Below are 8,458 nucleotides of genomic sequence, written 5' to 3' on the forward strand. Positions count from 1 at the left end.
GTATGAGAGTAAGCTAGCAGAGAACATAAAAACTGACTGTAAAAGCTTCTATAGATATGTGTAGAGAAAAAGATTAGTGAAGACAAATGTGGGCCCCTTACAGTCAGAAACGGGGGAATTTATAATGGGGAACAAAGAAATGGCAGACCAATTAAATACATACTTTGGATCTGTCTTCACAAAGGAGGATACAAATTATCTCCCAGAAATGTTGGGGAACATAGGGTCTAGTGAGAAGGAGGAACTGTATGAAATCAGTATTAGTAGGGAATGTTTGGGAAATTGATGGGATTGAAGGCCGAAAAATCCCCAGGGCCTGATAATCTACATCCCAGAGTACTTAAGGAGGTGGCCCTTGAAATAGCAGATGCATTTCTGGTCTTTTTTCAAAATTCTATCGACTCTGGAACAGTTCCAATGGATTGGACGGTAGTTAATGTAACTCCACTATTTAAAAAAAGAGGCAGAAATTAAACAGCGAATTATATACCGGTTAGCCTGACATCAGTCGTGGGGAAAATGCTGGAGTCCATTATAAAAGATGTAATAGCAGAGTGCAATAATAACTCGTCTCCACTCCTGGTATTTCTAAATCCCACACATTCACTATAATGTGAACAATTATTTCCTGTTGTGTCTCTCTCAGATTTGTAAACTTCACTGTATTGGAGTGAGGTGACATCTACTGGCGGGAAGCAAGAACTGCAATTAAGCAGCAGAAACTCCACAGTCTGTCAGGGTTAAAGAAACATTGCAATGTGAGGATACAGCGAAGGGGTTTGATTGGGTAGATGGAGACATGATTCCACTTGTGGTGGTGTCTGAAGCAAAGGCCAGAAATACAAAATTATCATTAATAAAAGAAATGAGGAATTCATGAAAAATGTAGTAACGTAGTGAATGGTTAGAATGTGGATAGAATAGAAAGTGAGATTGGATGGACAGAAGCAGTCTGAAAGGATGGCTGAAACAAAAGGTGAGTGCCCTGAAACGTTAACTGTGTTTCTCACAGCACAGATGCTGCCAGAGCTGCTGAACATTTCCAGCACTTTCTGTTTTTATTTCCGCATTTGCAGGATGTTGCTTTGATCTGAAAAAAAATGGATGATTGGCTGGGGGGTTCCAGTGAAATTCCACAGCAGCTAATAAACTTTGACTTGTCAGTGGCTCGTTGGTCTAGGGGTATGATTCTCGCTTAGGGAGTATAATTAATTAACATGCGAGAGATCCCGGGTTCAAATCCCGGACGAGCCCTGGTCTGCTGGCATTTTTAGATTAAGGTTATCTATTGGTTTCAGCCTTGCAGAAGGTGGAATTGACTTCCATACGGAGCTGGCTTGAGGACCAGACAACTGGATTCAAAGAGCTTGTCGACAAAATTGCAATTAACTAAATGTACAGATAACCAACTGGGAATATAAAGTTGTTGCTGCAATTGTGACCTGACTCCAAAAACAACAGGACTGGGTTCTGGACTGGAATGGAATGGAATTCTTCAGTGTTTCTGTTGTTTGGCTTGCATTGACTCATCGATTTTCTTGTTTTTCACTTTGTCGATGCCTTTGAATAATTGTGGATCCTTCTTCAGGGTGTCTTCTTTCACCAGGTAGTTCTGACCTCTGATGATGTTGATTGTAATCAGCTTCAACTCGCTGATAGTTTTGGAAGTGAGCAGATTTCCTTTGCTTGAGTCTACAACATGGAACTCAGTCTGACATGTGGACCCATGGGAGGATTTGAATGCCATCCCTGCGTTGGAGTTGCATCCATCCAATAAGAGACCGAGTAGAAGTGACAGTTCTGTCAGTCGAACATGAGACTTTTAATGGCAGGGTTGTGAGTTTGAGTGCCATTCTGTTTTTCCCTTTTTTAAGGCTTCATGAGCAGAGAGTGCAGGGAGTGTTTGAAATGAGCAAGTCTCGCTTTGATTCAGGACTCTTACCTCTCAGCAGCATCTCACTGTGAAAGATTGAATTTGATCTCATTTCATTCTCAGCTCGGGGTCTGTGCGGCTCAGTGGCACTTCTGGCTGTCTCCCGCTTCACAATCCATCAGTACTGAGAAAGCAGTGGGGAATATTACTCACATGTTGTGTTCTTCAATTTTTTGGAAAACTTGAATGTATGTATTTTCTTCCAAAACTAGGACACCAAGCCACTGTTAATGTCGGGCTGAAATAGCTCAGTTGGGAGAGTGTTAGACTGAAGATCTAAAAGTCCCTGGTTCAATCCCGGGTTTCAGCACTTTTGCTTCCTTTTGCGTCCCTTGCCTTGGTTCTGATTTTCCGGTTGCACAATTTACTTTGAAATTATTTACCAAGCACCAGTGGATTGAATTTGAGAAACAACACAGAGTCATTTACAGCACAGAAGGTGGTCGTTTGGCCTATCACGTCCATGCTGGCTCTCCCCGGAGCAATCTAGTCAGTTCCACTCACCAGCTCGATCCCTTTCCTCCTGCAAGTTTCTTTCCTTCAAGTATCCATCCAATTTCCTTTTCAAATCATTGTCTCTGCTTCCACCACACTCGTGGGCCAAGTCATTACCACCCACAACAAAAGAAAGTTCCACCTCATCAAGGATGGGAAATACTTACATCTTCTATATTTGCTTATTCTCTATTTCTATGAGAATAGACTGGCAGTCAACATGAAAGGAAACCCAAAAATCTTCGAGCAGCATGTAAATGATAAGTGGGTAGTAAGAGGTTGAGTCGGGCCTATTAGGGACAAAAAGGATAATATAAGCTTAGAGGTGCAGGGCAATGTTAATCTACTTAATGAGTACTTTGTATCAGTGATCACTAAGGAAGTGGAATTTGACAAAATATCAGTCGAAGTGAAGAGAGTAGAGTCAATGGAGAGGGTACAAACTGAGAGAGGGAGGTACTAAAAAGGCTGGCTGTGCTTAGGGAAGATACATCACCTGGTCTGGATGGCTGGCATCCCAGGTTGCGAAAGGAAATGCGGATGCAGATAATGGAAGAGTTTGCCATAATCTTCCAATCTTCCCTGGATACGGGGGAGGTGCCAGGAGTAAACAGTGGCAAATGCGACGCCCTTATTCAAGAAAGGGTGTAAGGACAGTCCGGCTAACTACAGGCTAGTTAGATTAACAGCAGCGGTGGGTAAGGTTTTAGAAAGAATAATCAGGGTAAAAAATCAACAGTCACTTGGAGAGGTTTGAGTTAATTAAGTAGAGTGAGCATGGATTTACAAATGGGAGTTCATGCTTGACTAATCTAACTGCATTTTTTGATGAACTAACAGAGCAGCTTGATGAAGGGAATGCAGTGGATGTTGTTTATATGGATTTTAAGGAAGCGTTTGACAAGGTACCACATAAAAGGGCGGTTTACAAAATTGAGGTTCGTGGTATAGGAGGGTCAGTGTCCAATTGGATAGAAAATTGGTTTAAGGACAGAAAACAGGGAGTCTTATTAAATGATTCTTTGTCAGACTGGAGGATAGTCGACAGTGGTGTTCCCCAAGGGTCAGTGCTAGAACCACTGCTTTTTTTGCTAAAGATAAATGACTTGGATCTTGGAATATTGAGTAAAATCTCAAAATATCCCGATGACAACAAACTTGGAGGAGTGGCAAACAGTGAGGATGATATGAACTGCCTGCAACAGGACAATGATAGGCTAGCAGAATGGGCAGACAGGTGGCAGATGGAATTTAATAGTGACAAGTGTGAGGTGATGTATTTTGGCATAAGGAATAGGGAGAGGCAATATTTACTTAATGGCACAGTTCTAAAGAGTGTACTAGAATAGAGGGACTTGGGGTTCATGTGCATCAATCTTTGAAGGTGGCAAGACATATTGCGAGAGTGGTTAGCAAAGCATATGGGATCTTGGGCTTGAAAAAAAGAGGCATTGAGTACAAAGCAGGGAAGTCATGCTGAACCATTATAAAGCTCTGGTTCGGCCCCAGTTGGCGTGTTGCTTCCAGTTTTGCTTACCACACTTAAGAAATAATGTGAGCGTCCTTGAGAGGATGCAGAGGAAATTCACCAGAATGGATCCAGGGATGGAGGATTTTAGTTACAAGGTTAGGTTGGAAAAGCTAGGGCTGTTCTACCTGCATCAAAGGAGAGTGAGGGGAGAATTGATAGATGTGTTTTCGGCTATGACAGTTTTAAATAAGTTGGCAAGGAAACATTGTTCCCGTTAACTATTGGTACAAGGACTAGGGGACACAGATTGAAGGTTTTGGACAGGAGGTACAGGGGGAATGTGCGGAAGAACTTTCTTACACTGATTGGTGATGATCTGTAACTCGCTGCCCACGAGGGCGGTGGAAATGGAGACAATCGAGGATTACAAAAGGAATTTGAATGGGCACTTGAAGGAAATAATTTTACAGGGCTATGGGGATCGAGCAGACAAGTAATAACTCGTCTCCACTCCTAGTATTTCTAAATCCCACACATTCACTATAATGTGAACAATTATTTCCTGTTGTGTCTCTCTCAGATTTGTAAACTTCACTGTATTGGAGTGAGGTGACATCTACTGGCAAGAAACATGAACTGCCGCTTCTCGGCCTTTTGGCTAAGATCAAGTGTAGTATCTGTTCTTATCAGTGCTTATTTGATTGAGAAGAGACCATGATCATTGCCTTTTGATCCTGGGGAAGCTTTGAGTAAAATGGCTATAACCAATTTTCGAGCTTCGGGCCAGGGAGTGCGCAACACCGTTCGGGTGGTCGTGAAGGACAAGGAAGGAGATGCACCGGTCGATCGCACCTTCTTCATCAAGAAAATTCTCTTCGATTGCTGCGGATTTCAAGCGACGGACGTCTTCTGCCTGCAGGATTTCCCCAGCAGTGGATACTTCGACGTGACGTTCCGGAACGTGGCGGGATGCATCAAGTTCCTGAAGGCGTTCAAGGAGAAAGGGGACCGGGCGCCACTGTCGATCCTCACAGCGGAGCCGCTCTTCATGCTTCCGTCACAACGGGACCGGGTGGTGACGATTCACCTCTACAACCCTCATGTTCCGGTGGTGGATGTACTCACCTTTCTCGCCAGGTACATCGAGGTGGCCGGCAGCAGCACTGATGTCAAGGACCCCTTTGGGATCTGGACCAGCAAGCGGCAGGTCAAGGTGACCTTGAAGGTAGATGCCAGTGGAGCCATCATTCACCCTCCCTCCAGCTTCGCTATCGGGGGAAGTCGAGGCTTCTTGGTCTACGCTGGGCAGCCCAGAGTTTGCCGCACCTGTGGCAAATCTGGTCACATGGCAGCCAACTGCAGCACGGTTGTTTGCAAGAACTGCAAGAAGGAAGGCCATCAGACCAAGGACTGTAAGCAGACTAAGTGTTGCAACTTGTGCGGTGCGGCAGGCCATCTCTACAAGACCTGCCCCAAACGTTGCCTCAGCTATGCTCAGGCGGCAAGGTCCAAGGAAAGGCCGGGAGAAGGTTCGACGAAGGCGTCCGCTGTTCGAAAGGAGACCAGCAGCTTTCTCCGCAGTGAGGAACTTCAACCTGAGAAGGAAGGGGAGGCAGCTGAAACCAACGACCCAGCACCTACCCAGCGCCCGGAAACCCCTCCTCCACAGACAGAGTCGATGGAGGAGGAGGCAGCAGATGGACAAACAGGTCAGTGGCAAGTGGTCCAAAGGAAAACCACAAAGAAAAAACATCCCAAAGCCACCACCCAAACCAGTGGCAAGAGGAGGCTCTCTTCTGAATCAGACTGCAACAACTCCTCTTCACTGGACGGGGAAATGCTGGAACGACAGCCCCTTCAAAAGAGGCGGCAGAACTCCGAGATGGATGATAAAGCATCCCAGCCCCCGGGCACTGGAAGCTGTGAGGGGCCCGGCGTGCCCCAACCCCAATGCCCCACACGTAACGAAGTGGCCAACGCATCTCAGCTCTGCGACACCGGGAGCAAAGACACGTCTGGCGCACCTGAGCTCCGGGAGACCGGGAGCTGTGATGTTTTCGAGGAGGAACAGATGGAAGCAGCTGAGGACAACCCAATGCTCTCTGCCTACAAGACCCCCCCCGATGTCACCCGAGCGGCACAAACCCTGCATGAAAAATCAGGAGGGGTTTTTGAGCCCAACCAACGTGAAACTGCTTGAGCATACGATGGGTATGCAGGAACATCCCGAAGGACTGGGACTAGCGAGGACAAATGGTATGGGAAGCAACAACTAATTTTTAGTAAAAAATGGGTGTAAGAATTGCTTCCATTAATGTGCGTAGCATTAAATCGACTACGCGATGTGTTTCAACCTTGGATTACCTTGCCAAGGTCAAAGCTGACCTACTGTTTCTGCAGGAGTGTGGAATACCACACCTCAGCACCTACAGGCAGTGGTCGCGATGGTGGTCCCACGGGCCATCGATCTGGTCGGGGGGTAATGACTGCCGTTCCTCCGGCCTGGGTAATCTGCTGCGGGGAGGTAACTTCACCATCTCCGAAGTTAAGGAGGTGGTGGGCGGCCGCCTCCTCGTAGCAGACGTGATGTACAACAACGCTCCGCTCCGGTTGATCAACGTGTACGCCCCGGTACAACGCAGCGAGCGGCTGACCGTCTTCCAGCAGCTCCCACTGCTGCTGGCGACGTCCAGGCCGGTCATCCTAGGCGGTGACTTCAACTGCATCATCGATGCGGCTGGACGATCCGGCAGTGACGACAGCAAACTGGACGCTACGTCCAGATTCCTAATAGAAACAGTTAAGGATGCCAAACTGCACGACGTCTTCAGCAAACCTGCAGACGGAGCGCAGCGCAGATACACATGGTCAAGATCAGACGGGTCTGCCCGTTCCAGGATTGACTTCCTGTTTGTGTCCCGTGCTGTCACGGTCGGATCCACCGACGTCAAGCCGGTGTTCTTCTCCGACCACTGCCTCTTACTGGCCGACTGTCACTTACAGGACGACCAGCGGGTTGGCAGAGGGACGTGGAAGCTCAATGCGACACTGCTGACCCCAGAGAACGTTGAGGAACTCAAAAGGGATTACAAAGGTTGGAGGACCGTGAAACCCCTCTTTGAGTCTCCAGTTCACTGGTGGGAAGCGATTAAGGAGAACATCAAGAGGTTCTTCATCCACAAAGGTGTTCAGAAGGCGAGAGAGAGACAGAGGGAACTGTCCCGACTCCAGAAAATTATGCAAAATCTACTCCGGTTGCAGTCAATGGGGGTCGAGGTCAAGGAGGACCTCCAAGAGGTGAAGAGCCAGCAGGCCTCGCTCTTTGCCAAGGAGGCCTCCAAGATCATCTTCCGGTCCAGAGTCCGCTCCATCGAGCAGGATGAGACGTGCTCGCGTTACTTCTTCCAAAAGGTACACAGAGAGAGCTCTGTTATCAGCAGCCTGAAGGAAGAAGATGGCTCGGTAACGTCTTCGCAGTCCGACATACTAAGGATCAGCAAATCCTTTTATGCTGGGCTGTATGACGCGAAGCCCACAGACAGCAGAGCCTCCCAGTCCTTCCTGTCATCTATCACAGAGGTCTTAGATGACAGCAGGAGGGAGAGACTGGACAAGCCGCTAACTCTGGACGAGCTGACAAAGGCCGTCGAGTCTTTCGAGACGAGTAAAACCCCCGGGAGCGACGGCTTACCGGTCGAGTTGTACTCGGCCCTGTGGGACTGGGTCGGCCCGGACCTGCTGGAAGTATACGAGAGTATGCTCCTGGCCGGCAGCATGTCAGAATCCATGAGAAAAGGCATCATCACCCTCATTTACAAGCAGAAGGGGGAGAGGGCAGAAATCAGAAATTGGCGGCCCATCTCACTGCTTCATGTTGATTACAAGATTCTGTCCAAAGTCATAGCCAGTCGAGTCAAGTCTGCTCTGGAGTTGGTGATTCACCCCGATCAGACCTGTACTGTACCCGGCAGGAAGATCTCTGATAGTCTCGCGCTACTCAGGGATACGATCGCCTACGTACGGGACAGGAGGGTGGACACCTGCCTCATCAGCCTGGACCAGGAGAAGGCTTTTGACAGGATATCGCACACCTACATGATGGACGTGCTTTCCAAAATGGGGTTTGGGGAGGGAATCTGCAATTGGATCCAACTGCTCTACACAAACATCAGTAGCGCAGTCTCAATCAACGGGTGGGAATCTGAAAGTTTCCCGATCAAATCTGGAGTCAGACAGGGCTGTCCTCTGTCCCCGGTCTTGTTTGTTTGCTGTATTGAACCCTTTGCTGAGTCTATTAGGAAGGATGCGAGCATAAGAGGGGTGACAATCCCAGGCAGCGGAGGAACTCAGGTCAAAACCTCCCTGTACATGGATGACGTCGCCGTCCTCTGCTCGGACCCGCTGTTTGTGCGCAGACTGATGAGCATCTGCGACCAGTTCGAACTGGCCTCGGGAGCCAAAGTTAACCACGGCAAGAGCGAGGCCATGTTCTTTGGGAACTGGGCTGACCGATCCTTTGTCCCCTTCACCGTCAGGTCAGATTACATGAAGGTGCTGGG

The 8,458-nt window shown here is 48.0% G+C and overlaps 2 non-coding genes and 1 pseudogene across 2 annotated transcripts; all 3 read left to right on the forward strand.

Moving 5' to 3' along the window:
* The first annotated feature begins 1,165 nt into the window (after positions 1 to 1,165).
* Positions 1,166 to 1,254, forward strand: trnap-agg (transfer RNA proline (anticodon AGG)). Its single transcript is given in 2 exon segments — positions 1,166 to 1,201; positions 1,219 to 1,254. It is a non-coding gene; the product is annotated as a tRNA-Pro (tRNA).
* Positions 1,255 to 2,170: 916 nt separating this feature from the next.
* Positions 2,171 to 2,243, forward strand: trnaf-gaa (transfer RNA phenylalanine (anticodon GAA)). The gene has a single exon. It is a non-coding gene; the product is annotated as a tRNA-Phe (tRNA).
* Positions 2,244 to 4,537: 2,294 nt separating this feature from the next.
* Positions 4,538 to 4,646, forward strand: LOC137350741 (U2 spliceosomal RNA; annotated as a pseudogene).
* Positions 4,647 to 8,458: the final 3,812 nt, after the last annotated feature.

This window comes from Heterodontus francisci, chromosome 35, assembly GCF_036365525.1.
Source record: "Heterodontus francisci isolate sHetFra1 chromosome 35, sHetFra1.hap1, whole genome shotgun sequence".
Classification (NCBI taxonomy): Eukaryota; Metazoa; Chordata; class Chondrichthyes; order Heterodontiformes; family Heterodontidae; genus Heterodontus; species Heterodontus francisci.